This window comes from Struthio camelus, chromosome 6 (assembly GCF_040807025.1).
Source record: "Struthio camelus isolate bStrCam1 chromosome 6, bStrCam1.hap1, whole genome shotgun sequence".
Classification (NCBI taxonomy): domain Eukaryota; kingdom Metazoa; phylum Chordata; class Aves; order Struthioniformes; family Struthionidae; genus Struthio; species Struthio camelus.
Window position 1 is genome coordinate 12,893,155 of NC_090947.1, and position 21,104 is coordinate 12,914,258.

Here is a 21,104-nt window from a genome sequence, read left to right on the forward strand (position 1 = left end):
TTAGGCCCAGCATGTAAGTCAATACAAATAACTTTGAGCTCAATGAATATTTCCCCTCTAAAAAGTAACCTTTTGCTTATATTGCTTTTGTACTGTTTTAGCCATATGCTAAATATTGTAATGCCTCATTCTCATTTACCCTTCACATACTAAGGTGAAAACTCTGACCTAGTGCATTCTAATTACTTGGCTTATTAGCTTCACATTATATCAGTAATGGTGTGATAGCCAACATAATTACTAGGACTTGAAAAATTATACTTTGCTGTACTACTTCATGAACTGCGAGATGGTTCTCTCTTATTAACTTTCCTATTTAATGGGTCGACCAGATTTTTCATCTACCTAGACCATTGATCAAACTGATAATTTTAGATTTCAGCTGTAATTGAGAAATTGCCCCTTAAAAATGTAAGAGAGATGTCTTCTATCAAAAAATAAAGACATATTTATTCTTTTTCTCTATGTTTCTTATTGGGAGACCAACATAATTAGGTAGCTACTGCATGCTGACTGAATGCCGTTTTTAACTTACAGAGTGTGAGTTTCATGAAATTTAGACTTTCTCCTAAAGGAAATTATTTTGGTTCTTTCTTTTTATTTTTGTCAATTTACTATTTTGGTATTCACTGAAAAGTATCCGGTTCACCTTTTTGGATTTAAAGCTTTTTTCCAGTTCTGGGTGAAAATAGAACTTACAAACCTTTTCTTTATTTGTTTAAGTAAAGCTCTAGCTTTCAAGCAAAACACAGTAGGACTGGCAATATTTTTCACCAGTTTAGTCTAGAAGTGGAGTCTAATTCTGTAAGTCTTTTTGACCCCAAATCTTTTTACTTTGCAGTATGAAGACACAAAAAAGACCATTCCTCCCGCAAAACGACTCCTGCTGAACGGGATAAGAAGATTCACGTGGGTCACAAGTCAGCCCTTAGGCAGCTGTCCACTCTACTAAGGAAAACTGCAGCAATCCTGAAGCAAGGAGCCTTTCTGAAGCCACTGAGGGAGAAAGTCGGCCCCTTCGAGTAAGAGATGGTTGCTCTTTCACCTCAGACTTGACCAAAAATGCCTGACTAGCTATAGGACCCTTCTTTCACATCAGTGGGATTTGGATCAAGTCCTTGATCTAAAGACGCGGCTCTTTCTTCGTTCAAGAAGCTTGCTACATTATGCTGCCCTGAAGTTAGCAAGCTTTACCTCTACAATCGTGCGCGCAGAAGCACTATGAAGTGTCAGTGCAAGGGGAAGGGGTAAAGAAGGCGTGCCGAGAGAGGAGTTGCCCTAGAGGCACGGAGCCCTACCTGAGTGGGGCAGCCCCATGGCCCTGGCCACATAAGCGTGCACGATCCTGCTGGGCAGCAGGCCTGTCTTGCTCTCTGCTCCGTGAGCTTTTGCTGGTTGGTGCTCAAATGTAAGTCAGTCATTTTCAGTGAAATCATCGTAGAGGCAATTGGATTGAATTAATCAGCAAAATATCCCTGACATACTCAATTGAAAGCAATGACAGAATAATCTCATGGCATTTGGCAGATGAACCTGTACTTTTGCTACACTGTCACAGCTAGAAGAGCTTGATGTTGTCTTGATTCAACATATCAGTCAGCAGCTTTCCCATGGGGGAAATCTGCATGTGTTTTAGGCTTATTTAGTTGGAGAGGAAATGAAGCTAACTCCTTTTTGCGTTTTTTCCCCTCCATCTCTCTTCTTTAAGCAGGAAAAGATAATGCACCTTGTTCTTTCATAGCTGCCCGAATGAAAGGGAGAGCTGTTGAGAGAGAGACTCCCACAGGACTTTAAGGTTCGCTTCAAGAAATGCACTGAAGGAATAAATACCTCCAGCGCGTGTTCATCTGTTCAGGAGACAGCGTGGAGCTGTGCATCTCGAACCATTAACAAAATCTTTTCTCTGTGTAGCTGTGCAATCAAAACAGTCTCCAAATTTCACAACTGCATCTTTAAGCCCAGATGAGATAGTGCAAAAAAATGGCTAGTGATTATGTAATAAATAATATGAAATTCCTTTTCACTGTAGCAGAGAGCACAGGAAAAGGTATTCTTCCTGTGAGATTTAGAGGCAATGCCACTTAATTCCATTGTGCTTGGTACAATCAGTTTAATAGCGCTGATTTTCCTTGACCTTTCTGCATGAGGAATATTATCTGAAAAAGAAAGAGAGAGAAATCTCCCTAAAGGTAATAGCAGAGACAAAAAAGTTAGGAGGCAGGTTTGGGCTTGAATGTAAGGTACCAGTGTCAGTGCAGATCTGCGAGCGGCTTGACACTTGCCTACTTGAATGATCAGGGCTCACTTCATGCTGCATTTGAGATTAGCAAAGGCATTAAGGCTACAGCCCTCAATATTAAAGAGAGGGAGGTGAAGGGAGAGAAATTCCAGTCCCAAATTGGATAAATTTGCCAACTCTCTGGCTGCAGTGCAACACTCATTTCTTTGCAGCTGAATTTAATAGACAGGATGTTGAATGAGGAATTATTTTCTAAGAGCGGTATATGGGGATTAGGCAGAATCTGCCTAAGGCCAGAATAATAGGTTGCTTTCGTGCTAATTTGTGGTTTAAAACAATAGTTAAATGAACCTGACATTTTAGGCAATTTTGTATATTCAAATTGATAAGAAACCCCAACTATGTTTTTGGAATCCTTTCTTCACTAGCATATGTGTATGGTATAATACGCATTGTGTAATATGTAACTATGTATCTTGTGGTTTCTTAACATTTTAAGGAAGACAACAGGCTTCTAAATTAGCTATTAAATTACCATTCAGAGATCTGATCATCTTCTAATTTCTGTACAAAGTCCTCCACAAGGGATAAATCTAGTTTAAATGTTTTCTTCTTATGATTTCATATCCTAGCAGTAAGATGATATTACATTCCTGCATTTCTAACTGAAACACAACTGCGTGAAAGGTTTTAGGCTCACTTTTGTCAAATAAGTATATATTTTAATGGTAAATGTATCCAGTTTTATGAAGAAAAGCATGATTTCTGCCTTTTTCCCCCCTTCCCAGTTCTCTTACCATTTCCATCAGTGTGATAGCTGAGTAATTTAGAAAAGTACAAATAGTGGTCAGTTTTTAAATACTTGAAAACACTACTTTTCTCCCCAAACTCCCTTGTTTTTCAGCAGAGTTGAAATTCTGCATTTCATTCCTTCTGACTTTTTGGCAGATATTTGCAAACAGGTGACCACTTTTCTGGAGAGCGAACTTGCAAAGCACTGTCTTGTGTTGAAGCAGAGGGTTAAGTTCACTCCTAACCGGTAAAAGCCTTTAAGCGTGTTTCGCATACGAGAGGTGTTTGCCCGCTGTCAGGGCCCCGTTGGGCTGGTGGCAGGAGCGCTGCCCCGCCGCTCCGCTGATCCACAAGCTGTCCATGCTACTGCAGCCTGGGAGCTACTTGGCTATAGGTCATTTGGAGCGGATACTTGTTCAGCAGGTGTAAACATAAAAAAGACAACTCAAGGATAGCCAAATGAAGATTAGGATAGTTGTGAGATAGTCTGCTCTTCATTTCCCCTTCTGCTGTCCTCCTGGTTCTTCCCACAGTTGCGGCCTTTGCAGCTGACCCCCTTTGGCAGATCCTCCGCGCCTTGACTGCAAGTGCAAAGTGCAAGTGCAAGTGCAAAGCTGCCAGCAGGGCTCAGGGATAATTGCCCACGAGTTGTTCCTCCCCGCTCAACATTATTGTATTAACAGATGCCTGTTGTCTGTCTGCACTCCTGAAAATGGATACTCTAAGTCCACATGAACTATGGAAAACCATGAAAATGAAAATAAGGAGAGCCCATCTCTTGGGTGTTTTGTGCGTGGTTTAGCTGTTCAGGTCCTCTCAACCAATATTATTTGAGCTTTGCTTCCTTCTGTACAGACCTTCTAACAATATTATGCTGGTGACAGACCTTAGGGAGGAATTCCATGGCTTACCCTCCTTGATAAAAGAAAAAAAATCTTGTATTTAATTTCTAGCTCAAATTTAATTGCTAAAAATTTGTGACCCTTAACTTTAGTCCATGCAGCTGGAACAACAGAGTTGGCTCAACCTTTTGTAGTTAAAGTAGCAATGACAAAATCAGCAATGCTATCTCTGAAATCAGACTCTGAATTTATGTGCTTCCTTTGCAGCCATATTGAGTTCATTTAGTAAAAACATGTATTTGTATTTTTGCTATGTTTTTCTGCCTATAATTGTCTACAAACTCTACATGCAAGTCCAATAAATATTTTTTCTGGCTCCCACACGTCTTCTTCAGAACTTACTAATTCTTTTCATGGTGCAACTCCAACAGCTGTGTTGACTTAGCAGAACTATCTCATGTGGTAATTTTGATACTGTTTTCCACTCGGTACAAAACAGTCTTCAAAACTGTTGGAACAGAATACTTTTCAAATCTGGTTCCTTTTCCTGGGTTTACTGCTCCGCATTAACATAACCATTCACCACAAGCATGTGGTCTGTTCTTTTTTTATTCCTGCCACACACAAACATGATTTCATGCGCCGTGAGCCATATTCCACCACCAGAACAGACCGATAAGGATGGCTTTGTTTATCTCTGCCATGGACAGATTCCAGAGTGTATTTGGAATAACTTCTCCCCAAGGGACAGCATTAATTTTGCTTTGATACAGATTATAACAGACTAATTGTTTGTTCCTCTTGAGGTTCCCACAGATGGGAACATAATTATACCCGTTGTTAAGGGCTAGTATTTGCCTATCTAAGAAAAGTATTTACCTCTCAAGATTTCCTTTCCTTCTTTGTTCTTCTGTTGTCCTCTAATGTTCTCAGAAGTTATTGTTATTGGGTTCTAATTTAATAAAAATGCAGGAGACTGACTGAAATGATAACCACCAAAGCAATTCAATTGTTTTTCTGCGTAACAGCTCTGATTGAAATTCTGGTCACAGCAAAGTCAAAGGCAAAATTTCCTTGGCTTCTGTGGGGGACTGGGATTTCATCTAAGGTGAATATTGGTTTTGATTTAGATACAAATATAACAGTTTCGGACTCGCAAGTTTCGCCTAGCATAATACTGCATTAAGCAAAACAAGAAGCTATAATCTAAAGGATATTGTCAAGTGGAGGTTGAACATACATTCATTTCAGGTGCTGTATGCTAAATACAAATCTCTTTACCTGGCGTGTGATGTCTACCAGGAGATAATGTTATCAGTTATATCCCATGTGCTATAGAGAGCATCATGTTCAAGGTAGAGGATAGCAGAAGAAACAGCAACATAGCTGGAATGGAAATAGTAGTGAGAGAGGAGAAAAGCCGTGGTAAGGAATGCCCTTTAAATCATACAGATACACTTCAAAAATACTGGAATTCTTTTTTAACACAGCTCTCATGAGCAGGACCCTTCCTTTCTCACTGACTCCTGAAACTTAAAATATATGAAAATCAAGCTCAGTTTTACCTTTTATATTCTGTATTTCCATATGTGCCTATGTGAGAAAATGACTGAAATGCACAAGTTGAAAACATCTGAGGCTTAACCAGCTAGTTATCTCTCACTATTTCAGGAAGGAAGGTGATAGAAATCTCTTTTGAGTCAAGAATTTCCTTTGTAGCAGAAAGAGCTATCTTAATACTACTTTTTAGAGAAGTATATATAGCAAGCTGATATACACGTGTATATGTGTGTGTGTGTGTGTGTGTGTGTGTGTGTGTGTGCGCGTGTGTGTATCTACCTGTACGCTATTTATATATTTGGGTTATATGTGGCAGAGGAGGAGTGTATTTCTCCTGTTCTAAGCAATTACCTACCCTATTAATATGTATGTAATTCAGCACTTGCTTTTTTCTCTCCATTAATTCAGACCTTGAATATACATGTTTATTTTTAAATAATCACAAATTATCCATGAAATGTTAAATAGGATAATGAACACATTAAGCATTAATCACGTAACATAGTTCAAGCATGAAAGCAGACTATTGGCATACATTTCTAGAGAGTTATCATGAAATGTAGAGTCATTTGAGGGGACCAGGAAGACCAGTGATTAAGGCGGATGCACTGGATCTGGGAGATGATAGTTCATTTCATCATCCCATCACAGACGTCTCGGGTGCCGAGGCTAAAAGATCGTGCCTCCCCTCACATCATTAAAAGAGTGATAAAACATCTCAGTGGGAGGGGAGGACAACAAGTGCATGATGGGGCTCGGGGGATGTTAAGTGACACATCTAATGTAGGCCATTAATGTATCACAGTTAGATTTTCGTGAAGCACGAGAAAAGTCATTAGTCATTTTGTGTGTCAACTATCATAAAGAGTATGGAATGAAGTCACTTTTCCACCAGGAATGTGGAAATTACGAGGGGAGTATCTTGCAGTTATGGAAGCAGTTCTTTCTTAGGGAATATAATTAAAATGCATACACTTGGAAAGCCAGATGCATTGGTTTAGTTTAAAATCACTTCAGCTGATACATCTGTGCAAATATATTTTTTAAATGCATTAGCATTTCTGGAACTTTAAATTTTGCATCCATAAATCAGAATGTAAGTCAGGGAAAAAATAAGGACAGAAGAATGTTGATTTCAGGACAGCTGAAATGTTCTGCTTGATATAAAGCCTTTTTTATTATTATTCTGACGAGAAGCATTAGTATTAAATTTGATTCCATCAAATTAAAGAAAATTGGTTAAGGTATGCTGCAATATACTTTGTATAGTCCTATTGACAGAAAGAGTCGACTTCAACAAAAATCCCAGGCACATTTGGGATCCGCTCCTTGCGGACACTCTTTATGCCAATAGTAAATATTTTATTAATTCTTACTTCTTTTACAAATCTTATCAAGCTTTTACTTTGTGATTTACTTTTTATTTGGCAATCGCTCTGAATAAAGGTCTTCATCTGAACATTTCTAAAAATGAAAAGGATGATCTTATTAATTAGCTTTTTAACAACCTTCCTAAAACAAATTGCATTTTGAGTAGCTGCAAGGTAGTGTCTCACTACCTTAGATACTACTTTTTTGCAGTATTTCAAAAGACAAGAAGTTGAATGGCCAGTCTCTTACAGTGACTTAAAATCTCATAGGTACCTTGAAGACATATTTCCTGCCCTAGGAATTATCGGTGCCATGACACGGAAGTGAATGGGAAGACTCCTAACAACTTGAAAGGGCACAGGATTACACGCTGGTGTGGCCGTTCAAACGGTTACAAACTCAGTCAATCTGTGAATGGGCCATTATCAGACTAGGAGCACAGCAAATTCAGTCATACCCACATGAACATACAGCATCCCACTGCCTAGAGATATATGCTGTAAATAGAGCTTCTTTCATTTTCAGAAATATTATATATTCTGACATACATGAAACCCTGAATATTTTCACTTTGGTGAAATAATGGGTGTGCTCAGAGATTATTTTTGATAAACAAGTGATAATAGCTAATCAAAAGGGCACTAACATGGAATAAATGTTGCTTAATCTTAATCTTGTGCCTCTCCAAATATGAGCAGTGGTTAAATGTAAACCTTTGAAATATAGGAGACAGACTCAGGGTTTATGGTTGCACAGCTCTTCCAGCCTCAGGGATGTAGCCTTATGTGCCCTTTCTGTCCCAAACTACATTAGCCAACATTTCATCTTTAAGGATACTTTACATCAATCCCCTCAGGTACTGAATACGAGAATACTGCTGGCCAGTGTCCAACCACTGTGCTACTCTTTTTGCTTTCTTGTCCTATTTGGGTTACAATTCGATCCTGCACTTCAACACACATCTAAGGTCAAATTCACACTTAGTCCTATTGATCTCAATGATACTGCTCTCACCTATCAAAAAATTCAGTACCTTGCTGAATTACAGACTCTCTGCCTAAATAGCATAAGAGATTTTGGACCAAATCCTCTAAAGCCTCAGTTAAGCAGAGGTCTGTGCGCTGAGCATTGTGTAGTGGATATGCAATGCTCTGAGCTCAAATCTCAATGCATGAAAAAGTACTACCGTAATGGAGCAGGGAAGAGCGTCAACAGCCAACACAGCTATTCTTAACGCAGAGAATTGAGATGTTCCCCCTCATTCTGCACCATGCCCAGGCCAGTGCAGGCTATGACAGCTACATAGTATTCATTCCTGTTTGGCCTGTAAGGACATTCATAACTGAAACAACATAAACAAATCTCCTTCCTCCTTCTGAGGTTCAGCATCCTTTCTCGCAATATTTTCTGGAATGGACCCAAGAGACGAACATTAAAGATGTTTTTTTAATGGTTAAGATAACAAGTATTAATAATACCTTCACACTCATTCTATTCCCGTAGATTGGAGAATTACACACGTTAACTAAAATAAAGATTTAGTTAAAACAAAAAATAAAGAAATTGATGTACAATAAATTATATAATTAGCCAGCCATTAAAAAATGCAAAATCGCTCACATACATATAAACTTCTCTTCCCATTGTCCTTCTTAACTTACTCTTAAAAAGTCACCAGAAACATATATCAAAAGGAATTGGAAAAGAGAGAATTTTACATGTGGGTACTTCTCCGCTGGTGACATTAAATAGTTGTTTGAAATGTTGTTTATTAGGGAGTTCCAGAATAAAGGCACACTCTACCTCATTTCGGAGACACGGACTCATTAAAGAACACGGCCATCGGAATGATTTCATAATTCTCTCATCATGCCCTAAACTAACTTTAACACATTAGTCAAGGATTTATCATTGCATGAATCACCCAGGCATGCAACATTAGGACAGTAAATGATCTCCGCTTCTTTTATTCACTAGGGGGCCAGAGTTGAAGGAAAGACTGAGGAGCTGAGAAGGACCTGTGTCACCAGAAGCCCTAGCTTCTGACCCCTGCATACCCAGATGAGTATAACTAAGAGCAGCCATGAATCTCTGCTAAGCTGTTTAGGCTCCAAAAGCAAACGAAAAGTAGATAAAAGCGTCCCTTTCTATGCCAGAAAACGTAATTCATTTGCGCTGTTGAGTTACCTTCTTTACTATTTATCAATCAAATTGCGTTGTCCCTCTAAACAGTAATTAATCATACCAGTCCAGACTTCAGGAAAGCTCTTTAAAATATGTTTGACTAGCATGTAGTTGGGTTTATTTATCTTTCGTTAAAGACAATGAAAAACAGCTTTTCTTATGCTCAGTGTGGGACAGTCCAGAATTTCACTGTGTTCAGTTCGTCCTGCAGTCTCAAACTTCTCAAAAAAATCCCTCATACAAACATGAAGAGGCAGACACTTTATTAGCTTGCATCATTCATCTTTTGTCTAATATGAATTCATGAGAAAGGCAAAGAAATAATAAGTTCAACTGCTGAGACAAGTTGCTTATTTTCTAAAAATCAAAATGAGCCTATTCAAAACGGGGCTCTGAGTCTGGTGACACAGATAGGCAGATGGCAGACTGTAGCTAGTGGATTGTCTAAGCCAGTAGTTATGGGGAGGAACCAACCACAAAGAACAGATAGTGTTTCTCAGAGATTTTCTTTTATATCTCAAGGAGCTGCCACAGTTCTTCAAAAACATTGAGCAACTGTGAAAATATCAGCGGCCACAAAAAAACCAAAACCAAATCAAAAAAATCTATACTGCATAGGAACAGACTGGTTTTCTTAGACCTGTCTTTCGCAATGCCCATGCTATCAGATAGCCATGTCACCAACTGCGAGTCCGAGCAGCTTCCAAACGATCTCAGTCACTGAATGCACTGACTCCGAAATGACAAAGCTGATTCCCTTTCATTCTTGCCATCTGCCACTATGAGGAACCTGAGCTGCGGGCAACAAATATAGGTCTTTAATGGCTAGCATAGAGGAGCCTGTGATATTATTTGCTGGCACGGTGCTGTGTCATTTATAACAAGGGAATGAGCTGCAAGTGACAAAACACTTACAAGGAGAGGGCTACGAGCCAGCCTGTCCCATCTTATCTCCATATGTTCCTGTAAGTAGGCTACCTGCACTTGTAGGTGAACCTACTCAATGTGCAAAGGCTGCCCTGCATTAGTCTCCTGCTACCGCTGCTGACCACAGCAGGAGCTGGAGGAAAGAGGGCTCCAGCTTCTGCATCTTCCAGCAGCATGAGGAGGCCCTTGAGCAGAGGCAAGAATGAAGAAAGAGAGACGCTTTCATGGGGGGAAAAAAAAAAAAAAGTTTCCTTGGTCACACTTCCATTCTCTCCCTTCCACAAATCTTGCCGATATCAACGCTCAACCCTTAGTGCCTGCACTCAGCTTGCTCATAAAATTGTCAACAAAACAACACCTGCATTTCCCTTTATTCCTCCAAGTCAGTTGTACTGATCACATTGCTGTCTGCCATCATCGCTAAAATTGACTAGGAAAAGAGCTTACAGAGGCATCATTTAAATGATTGTTTCATGCAACAGATAGCCTATAATTTGCGAGACAGGGTTGCCCTCAGATAGCCCAATCTTTGAAGAAATGGGTTTAAAACAAAAATAGTCTGATTAATGAATGTATAATTTTGCCTGAGAAGGAAAGTGGGAGGAGGAAATCACAGTCAACCCTAAAAGGAATCTTAAACTATCTGGAATAAAACGACTTTGAATGAAAGACTCGAGCTGGTAAACATAACGAAGAGGGCAGAGAGCAGAGCTCTACCTCTCATAGGAAGACAATTTGATGGGGGAGATAAAGACAGGAAGGTTTTTTAGTCCACTTAAGTATTGCGTGCTTCAGGGGGTTCAGAATATAAGTATGATCCTAATGATATAAATTCGGTTATAAGACATATATATCAGCATATGAAATTATCTTGATAGGAGATTCACAGCTTTGAAAAGGCAGACAGACATCTCACTTTCCTGGGGAGGCAGCATTCAAACCAGCATTTCGGCTCCCCACTGCATCCTTTGGGCAGGAAATTGAACAGGAATGATTATAGCGCTGCCTTTTGTATCTCTATAGTTAGGCTTATGTCAGCACTTCCCCTGTAAAACTGGCATTTTAAAGAGTTTTATTATCATAACATAAAAAAAGTTTTTGCATGGTGGTATTTGATCCATCCTGCCTCTATGTGAAAGCAACCTGTATTTCACAATTTTGGAAGATGCAAAACTGACTTCACTTTAGATACAAATATTAAGTAATTGGACATTTAAAGGTTTTGGATGTTGCCATGTTACTTTAAATCAGTGTTGACAGTACAAACTAATTTGCACAATATTTAAATTACTACTACGGTCTAAATCTTTGTTGATATTAGTTAAACTGACCAACACTTAAATTACTGTTATGCTCTGAATTCCAGTATTACTTTATCAACAAGTAGAGTTGCGGTAGGTGGCTGAAGCACAGAGAAAGTTTCTGGAGTAACTATTTTATTACATGCATCAGAGTGTAATACATGGTAGTCTGTAATCGCTCAGATCCTTAGGCAAGACGAACTGGCAGAGTATTTATAGTACTAGTAGGAATTTGGTAGTTGCTGCCAGGTCATGGCACAGGCTGCTCTGCCACACTGGAAGGGTATTTGCTTTTAGCCAGCATCATTCAAGAAGGTATTGTCAAAGCCAGGACCAAAACACTGACCCCTTGACTAAAACAGCCCAAGCGTTTTTCAACTGACACTTCCTTTCACAGGAGACTGAAAGCAGCTACTTAAGATGAAGCCCAGAAATGTCAGAGGAACCTCTGTAAAATGTAGCAAAGACTTCTTAACTGTAGATTATTTTCATCACTCATTCCACTTCCAGGTCTAGTTTCATAAATGACCCTGAAAATATACCACCTTTTGAGACTATAGGCATTAATTTAAACATGTATTACAGTGTTTAAATGCTAAAATGCAGTTTTTCATACAAACAGGTATTAACAACTGTTGACCATTTCAAATTGCTACAGAATCCCTAATTGCAAGTGCTGACAAAATTATCTGCCAAAACTAGGGACTAGAGGCAAAAGATATTTAAAATGTATAGGACAAGGAGCAAAGACAATTTCCATGATTTATTTGCTCTGTAGCAGTACCTACGAGTACGGTACTACCATGACAGTCCTTGCCCCAAGCATGAACAATTATAAAGCTATTAATGCAAAATGCATCTGGTAGATGACAAGTCAGGCATCGGCGGGGGCGTGTGTGTGTGTGGTACGCCGGATAGCAGCATCCCTATTACTCTCTCTCATAACGCTCTTTGAGCCACAAGAGACAGCAGTGCAACCTCCTTGCTCACAGCACAGCACAGAGCCTTGGGATGTGCACAAGAATAAGATTTGGGACTCACTTTGTTCAGCATTTTCCCAAAGCTTATACCAAGTTCTGGTATGCCTCTTTGATAACTATTTCATCATTTTTAAACCACATACTCTTTTATTTATTTAATAACAACCATCCCGATTCCCACTTTTTTATCTTGCATTTGACACTGGACCTTCATATTCCTGACTGTTCCTTTTCTGGAAATACATTTCTTGGCTTTTAGTATCTTGCTGAGAAAGGACAGGTCATCTCTACAGGTCATCTTCACCCACATTTTTCAACCCAATTCCTCCAATCTTAGTGATGTATCAGTCCTTCAATGGCAAGTCTGACAACCTGTGAATTTATTGGTCACATAGTCAGCTCTGTGGTAAAGTGTATCAAAAGGTTTACGACTCACAGAAAAATAGATGTGGAAACCACCTGCACGGTTCAATACATGGCATATTCGTACCACGTTCAATAACAAGTAGTGGTTTCTAACACTCATCAAAGGGAAAGATGCCAAAAACAGGGAACGCAATACGGGGTGCAGTGAGGAACGCTGGGGAGTTCATTCCATTCCTGTATCTGCTGTAGGGACCATTTGCACCTGGAGAACAAGTTTCTTGCAAAGTCATTAAAGAGTCACCTCTATCACATGTTTAGCTCGCTACAATCCTGAGGGCATCTGGAAATTCACTGCAACGTTTTCCATGGACTCCCGCTCCCACTACTTAGCAGTCGCACTGCTGCTTAGGGCACAGCTAAGGTTGCATGCCGCAACCTAGGCTTGCTCTCTGACAACAGTGACTTCTTTAGCTTCTGCCCACAGAGATTTCTTGGATCACCCTTTCTGTAAGGACATCTTTTCCTGTTAGTTGCAATTTATGCTAAGAGCCTCAAGTCTTGCGTAATGCTCCCCGTTTTCTTCTCCATCTCTGGCCGGGGGGTTGAGCCTGATAACAACGATTTTCCAAGAGACACTTCTGCCATCCAAGCCCCATTCCCTGCCTACTTAAGACACTGCAATTTAATTACAACTGCTACCATTGACTCTTCCTAGAGCCATCCATTCCGTATTAGATCCTTTTCTCTATAAATCCTTTTCTAGTATGAACTCAAAATTCTAGTTGAATTGACAGAGCTCAGAGGGTTGTGATCAGTGGCACAGAGTCAAGTTGGAGGCCTGTAGCTAGTGGTGTCCCCCAGGGGTCAATACTAGGTCCAGTCTTGTTCAACACTTTCATCAGTAACTTGGATGAAGGGACAGAGTGCACCCTCAGCAAGTTTGCCCATGACACAAAACTAAGAGGAGGGGCTGATACACCAGAGGGCTGTGCTGCCATTCAGAGGGACCTGGACAGGCTGGAGAGCTGGGCGGAGAGGAACCTCATGACGTTCAACAAAGGCAAGTACAGGGTCCCGCACCTGGGGAGGAATAACCCCATGCAGCAGGACAGGCTGGGGGCTGACCTGCTGGAAAGTAGCTCTGCCGAGGAGGGACCTGGGAATCCTGGTGGACAACAAGTTAAGCATGAGCCAGCAATGTGCCCTTGGGGCCAAGAAGGCTGGTGATATCCTGGGGTGCATTAGGCAGAGTGTTGCCAGCAGGTCGAGGGAGGTGATCCTGCCCCTCTACTCAGCCCTGGGGAGGCCACACCTGGAGTAGTGTGTCCAGTGCTGGGCTCCCCAGTACAAGAGAGTCATGGAGCTCCTGGAATGAGTCCAGCAAAGGCCTACTAAGATGATGACAGGACTACAGTATCTCTCACATAAGGAAAGGCTGAGGGAGCTGGGACCGGTCAGCCTGGAGAAGAGAAGACTGAAGGGGGATCTGATCAACGTGTATAAGTGTCTGAAGGGAGGGTGTCAAGAGGATGAGGCCAGCCTCTTCTCCGTGGTGCCCAGCAACAGGACAAGAGGCAACGGGCAGAAACTGAACCACAGGAAGTTCCACCTGAACATGAGGAAAAACTTCTTTCCTGTGAGGGTACCTGAGCCCTGGCACAGGTTGCCCAGAGAGGCTGTGAAGTCTCCTTCCCTGGAGATATTCAAAAACCATTTGGACACAGTCCTGTGCAATGTGCTCTAGGTGACCCTGGTAGAGCAGGGGGGTTGAACTAGATGATCTCCAGAGGTCCATTCCAACCTCAACCACTCTGTGATTCCGTGAAAATTTACTTCAGTATTTTATTTTTGAAGGCATTTAAGTTGTTTTTCTTCCTTCTTGGTAATATTCTTTATCACATATCCACATAAAAAAATTTATGTTTGTTTTTTTAATATATATCTGAGCTTTATTGGTAGTGTGAATGTCATCAGTAATCAGGAGCTGGAATGGTTCATTCTGTGTACCTTAGCCTTGATTTTCTTCTCTTTGAGTCTCCTACATTCAAGATGAAATGATTCATCTGTACTGTGAACTATCAGATATACTTGTCCACGATTTTTTCATTGTCCATAATCTTAGCTTTCTTTTTCTTGGTGTTTTCCCCAATAACTACGTCTTGCTTGTATTACTTGTTTCTCTTATGATAGTCAAGTAGGAACACTTACCCGGCAAGCTGGTATAAGCTATGTGTACTGAACAGTGAGCCTATCACTTTTTCCAGGGCAATATTAAAAAAAATACTAAGAATAGTACTCCCTCATCTTAATCTTCTGCTAATGTTCACCTAAGGCAAAAAAATTAAATTGCTCACAATATTTTTGAACAAAAGGCAGAAGCATAATCTAATCTAAGACATGGACTGGAATATTAAGTTATCAGTCTGTTTAATATGAATGCATATTTCACAGACATAAAAGAAATCAGTAAAACTTTTTATGATTAGAAGCCTCATTTTAATATCAACTTTTATCTGGTATTTTGCTAGTTCACCCACCTTATAGTGCAAGCATCAGAAAATCCTCTCCACAGTTACAGTAAACTTTCTCATCAAGAAACAGTTAATAATGAGAACATCACAGAGGCTTAGTCTTGATGTCTAACTATCATTTTTATTCAGGCTATGTTCCCCAAAAATCTGGAAAACTCAATATTAGACTTCACTGAATTGAGCAGAAATTTTCTGGAACAAACCTTATCCCAGTTTTGTATGTAGACAAGTAAGCTGTCTCATTTTCACCGACAAACTCTAATTCATGAAAGTGCAATTGCATAAACATGCAATAAATAAAGAAATAACTTCTATATGCCTGCTGCATTAAAACGCTTTATTTGTTACTGGCTTCAGTCATTTTCCAAGGTAAATAAAGTACTACCAGATAGAAGGCTGGCTTCTCTTATTCCATATTTGCTAATGCAAACAGACTAAATATAATTAATATTAAAAAACAAAAACACAACCCCCTCAAGCCTTTGGTTAAGACACTATTATCTTTGACAAAGATAATCAAAGGAGCAGTTTGCGAATGAATCTACTATGGAAAGTATTCTCTGTATGAAAGCAGAAACACTGCAAGATGCGCTGTCATGCACAGATGGCAGTACAATATGTACCATATTTCTGCAGGCTGCAATGTAGCTAGCGAAGCCTAGAGATATAGTTTCTAGAGGACAAAAAGAGATCGTGAGTACTGGGTAAACCTCCTCCTCTTAGAAATCAGAATAATGGAATTGGGGTTGAATGAGAGGGCACAGGCAGCTCTACTTGGGCATAAAGCTGCCTGCTCTACGCAAAAGTGAAGGAGAGCCAATAATGCAAAGAAGTCTAATGGAGCCTTGCCAAAACTCATCTTTCTAAATGGCAACTTTAAAGCTGACTTCATGTGAAAATAAACATATCACTGTTTAAGAATAAACGCAGTCAATTACTAAACAAACAGAGGGCCTCTTTCAGAGGATATTTTTTGAATATGGCGGATCATGTTTACGGGAAATAAAAAAAAGGAAATAATCTTGCCATACTCTTGTATTCTAGGACTGGAGAATATTTAAACTTTGAAAGATAATTAGTCAACAGGCCAAACCACTGACCAACGTGTATTTTACCTGGCAAACAGGAGCACATCATCAGGAAAGATGATTAAAATTGAAAACGAACTTTAGGCTGGTACACCTTAGACCACTCGGTGTTTTGCAGATGCGTTTGTGCATATTTGGCCCAATAAAAAAGAATCTGTAGGGCTCAAGGGCTCCAAAAAGAATCTCCTTTATTCACCAACGTTGTTTCTCTGTTTTCTCAGAAAACTACCTCCTATAATTACATTCGTAAATTTATCATGCTCCACATGAAAATTAATTACATTGCCCCATCAGTCCTATTAGGAGGTTGTTTAGAGCCTCAGTGTAAGTGTGGAAATGCTTTTCTAATTCCCAGCATAAGTTTGTGTGTGATTAGTGGGCTGGTCTCCTGCCTGTATCATCTGTCACCTTAAGAAGCTTCTGTGGCAGCCTGATATTTTTATTTCTGAGAGAAGCATTGTATCCCCATCAGCTCTTTGTCCTGCCAAGCTAAAGATGTTAGACTCCCTCAGCTTGCTCTCATAAGACAGAATCCGGATTTCTTTCATCATCCAAGGAGCCTTTTCTGTAAGGAAAATGTTCCATACGAACACATGAAGCGTTCCAGATGAAACCCCAGCAGCGTCCTGTACAGTACCATTAGTGTTTTAGCTCTCTATTGAGAAAACCTTTGTCCAGTGTTTCCCACAGTTAACTTTTCTCTTTTGAGAGTTTCATCACTTAAGTTATGGTCAGCTATGATCAGCTCATCCTCTCTTCTGCTGCTGCCACCCAGAGGCCCCCTGCTCATGGCACGAACTCCTCTTACGTGGCTGCTTGAACCGCAATTTTCAATCTCACCTTAGTAATACAATCTTCAAAGTTACCCAGTTCTTCCTCTGCAATAACCTGACCTTCCTTTCTCTAGACAAAGAGTATTGTCGCTCCTCCTTCAGGTCTGGAGCAAGATGTGAGAAACAGTTCACATCGGCACATTCCCAAACGGCAAGGAGAGGTACCTCAGCTCACTGTCTTAGGCGTACGCAAGGCTAAATTCAGGCAGGGAAGCAGCGGCTGAGCGTGCAGGAGAGGAGTATGGAGCAACGGCAACCTAGGAGGCACGGCAGGAGTGCTGCAGACAGGTGATGCTGTTCTCAGAGAGAGAGTTCCATGCTGGGTTTTTCTGAGAAAGTTTGATGCGTGTATTTGTCATCCACTGCTGGAAACACAAATTTGTGGGTGTGTTCTGGTCACGTTTGAAATCCACCCCAGAATTTTTTCAGCACGACAGGTTCCAGACCCCTTCCTGCGCTGAGGAAGAAGTTGCAGCTCCTTTGAAATGGCAGCATCCTCCTCCTCCTTGGATATCCTGTGCAGCAGTTGACCAGTGTGTGGTTGTGTTAAGCCATTTTCTGCAGATGTGAGGGTGGGAGCATACTCTGTCAGGAATCTGGATCTACCCACAAACCCTTCTTTTTCTCCTTGTTATTATAAGGAGAGGCCTACAGAGATAAATATTTTTGCTTGGATTCAGGCAGAAGCTGCTCTGATGATACATTCTTACTTCTCTCAGACACTGGGTTTTTCTGACAAACACATTTTGGTTTTGTTTCTAAGAGGAAAGTCTAACTGTTCTTAAGGCTTTCAAGGCAGAGGTGAATTGTGTCAAACTTTATTGTGATCTACAGATAAGACTACTTAGCTTTATCACCATCTGGTTAGATGGCACTATAGTACATGACAGCCCATTTCAGAATTTTCTCTCATCTTCTGGGTAAGCCCAAACTCTTTTTCACTGTATGTTCCTTGAGTGAAAGATAGGTAAATATAAAATTACTAGGAGCTGTGCACTAAAAAAATAATGACCCATGACATTGACATCATTAACAACTTCTATTTAGTGGTTATGAAAGTCCAAAAAGCTTTTAGAGAAAAACTTCTGACCCCATTCAGTGCATGTGGAGAGTTTGGAATAATGAAGAGTCGCAATATGAAAACACACAAAATAGATGTCACTTTCCTTCGTGAGTTAATTATCTCTGACACAGGAGGCAATCTCAGAAATATTATTTGCTGTTACATGCAGGTATTTAATATCTCCTTAAAGAGTCAGCTTTGAAAAAAGAAATATATGCATTAATAAAAATAATTACCAGCACTGACTTTGTCTGTGAAATAATACCAGTGAGTATCCTGAGTCCAGGGGGGGGACACAGTAGGTACTAGAGGGTCTGTGCCTTTCTTGTAAAGGTAACCAAACTGGCGAAGCTTTTACAACAGTTCTTGAAAGGGGTATATTCGGCTTATGCTTTGAGTCAGTGCAAAAATCTGGCTGCGCTTCCTGAAACATAAAGGGGTAAAATAAGCATGTAATGTCATTATTCAGCTTTCTAACTAATGACTGACAAGGGCATATTCAGAAATTATTACTTTAAGCTGCACAAACAGCAGAAAGAAATAGTGCCCTAATACATTTGTAAACTGTCACCTGCACTTCTCTGGTGTATTCATCAAATTATATTTCTGTACATTCCAAGAGTTAATCGACTTCTGCCAAAAATGTGTTTGTCAGAAATTATTTACTGTATCCCGATAAAACACATTAAGCTATAAAATAATTTAGTCACTGAACACTGTTTGACCAGCCTTGCTTAGAATGTCTTATTCACTTTTATGTCACCTTCATATTTTTCCCTTCCTGCATTCACTGTAATCTTTATTCTACCTTCTTGTAACAGATCATGACACGTTCTTGAGTCAATAATTTCCTGCTATATTCCTCCTGTGTTCTTCTGTTCTCCTCTGTAGTATTCTTTAACTTGCTTTGCTCTCCTTTCTCATCCAATTTATTCTGTCAGAAGTGGCCTCAGAATCCGTTCCTTCTTTCCTACTTATCAATCTTCCCTTTGCTTCCTCTTCTCCATGTCTGTATGCACTTAGCAATTTTTTTGAAGTATTCATGCGTGAGCTCCAGAGAGACCCACCGAAGAGCAGGCGGTGGAAGGGGAGGTACCGGCTGCGCAGGAGCAGGTACCCCAGGGCAGGAGCAGCCCCTTCAGGATTGCTGGGGACAGGCGGCTTCCTCTGCGCCCGCAGCCCCAGAGGGCACCTTGGACCTTTGTTAGAACTAAGAGCTTCTGCTCCGATGTGCAACTCTGGCAGCTACCGCATCTTCCTAGAGTGACCTCTTCTCGCTTAAGTATTTCATCCACATGCTGTGTCTTACCTGACATACTCCTGAAATAAAACTCCTGCAGGTGCATCCTGTGGATTAAAGTGGGCACCCCGTACCAAGTGCCTGCGTGTGTCTGCAGTGACGATGGCGGCAACGGCAGACAAAGTGGAATGCTCAGTCAGCAGTCAGAAAGCCACAGCGTATGAACTATATGTCTCCTCAGAGACTAATGTGCAACCTATGAATAAAAATATATATTGGTAGGAATAAAAGCATCCACATTATATATGCTATACTGCAATTTCAGGATAACTAGGCCCTGTATTTCATGCTAGCTTCTTATTCATCCCATATTTTAGTTTTTATGGTCAGAAAGAACCAAATCAGCATTGAATGGTGTTTTAAGTTTTGTCTCTACACCACACTTATTTGTTTCTGTGGTCCTTTCTGTTTAACGATTAGCCTGCTCATTAGCCACATTATGGCAGCCTCTGAAAATGCTGGTAAGAGGCCAAAGTGCTGTTCAACTTGCAACGTGATCTTTCTGTACTGTGTTTATTTTTACCATTGCCTTATTTCCTTCCGCACTTTATTTTTACTTCCTGAACTTGTGCGGGCACTTTACCAAGATGTGCTTTGACAGTCAGCTTTCTCTGTGCGTCCATTTGTTTTTTTTTTTTTCCAAAGCGATTATAGCAGTTTATGCCTGGAACCTGCTATCAGTGAAATCTCTAATCATTAGGTTGCTTTTCCGTGCACTGATATGACAGGAGGCATAGCTGTCTTTCTCAAGAGAAGATCAGTGACCCTTCTTATTATTTATTTATGCATGAACTGTTGAAGAATAATGATAAAATAGACCTAATGGAACAGTTTGAGAAATGCCAGGATTTCAATTCTAGTTCCATTCATACTTTCTCCTTTATTTTTTTTTCTGTTAAACCCATAGCAAATATTATAGAAATGAAGGAATGTAATTTATTATTATGTATTAATACCCACAAATCTCCGTCAAGGTTAGGATCCCCCTACAATACTAGGCAATACATATTGATACGGTATGGACTTGTCTATGCCTTAAAGAGTTATTAATAGAAATTAATACTCCAAAAGGAGTAAGATTGGGGAAGTATTATTGTTCCCACTTTGTTCCTGGATGAGGCAAAGGAAAAGACCACGGGATGTGGGAGTAATCATAAAAAGATGCTGTGGCAGAGGTAAGAGTTGCCTCTGGTTCCCATGGCCTTGCTCAGCGCCCCCATTGCTAAGATCATTCTTCTCTACCTCCAGAGGAAACTCTGTCAGTGATTACTTCTATCAAGGAGTAAAAGAAACGTAACAAACTTGAAATACAAGGCTATGGCTTTTTTGTGTTACAGTATTGGGGGGAAGCATCTCAGGGGGAGGCACCTTTCCCCACAGTTTGTAAGCTGAAGGGAAAATGCCACAAAACACTGGAAATCACACCCCAAGCAGATTGCACTTAATTAATTTTGAGTAGACTCATAAGACATGTGGTTTGCTGGAGAGACTAACATCATCAAATAGTTTTGAGCCGAGATGTCAGGGGACAACAGGAGTCCGAATACGAGCAGTGCGGCGTGCGGCAGCAAGGCAACCGCCTCCCCCGCAGGCCAGGATCTGCCACCTGTAACCGGACCCCCCCCGTGAACAACCGGCTTCTTTTAGCCACTCAGGGACGACTTCTAAATCTGTTTCCACCGTCCTGGCACTGACATTTTTGAAGCAAATCATCAACTCTCTCGCAT

At 40.5% G+C, this 21,104-nt stretch overlaps 1 long non-coding RNA gene across 1 annotated transcript in view; it reads right to left on the reverse strand.

Annotated features, from left to right (window-relative positions):
• LOC138067624 (uncharacterized) overlaps positions 1-21,104 on the reverse strand; it is a 183,562-nt gene that overhangs the window by 106,974 nt on the left and 55,484 nt on the right. The window lies entirely within an intron of this gene.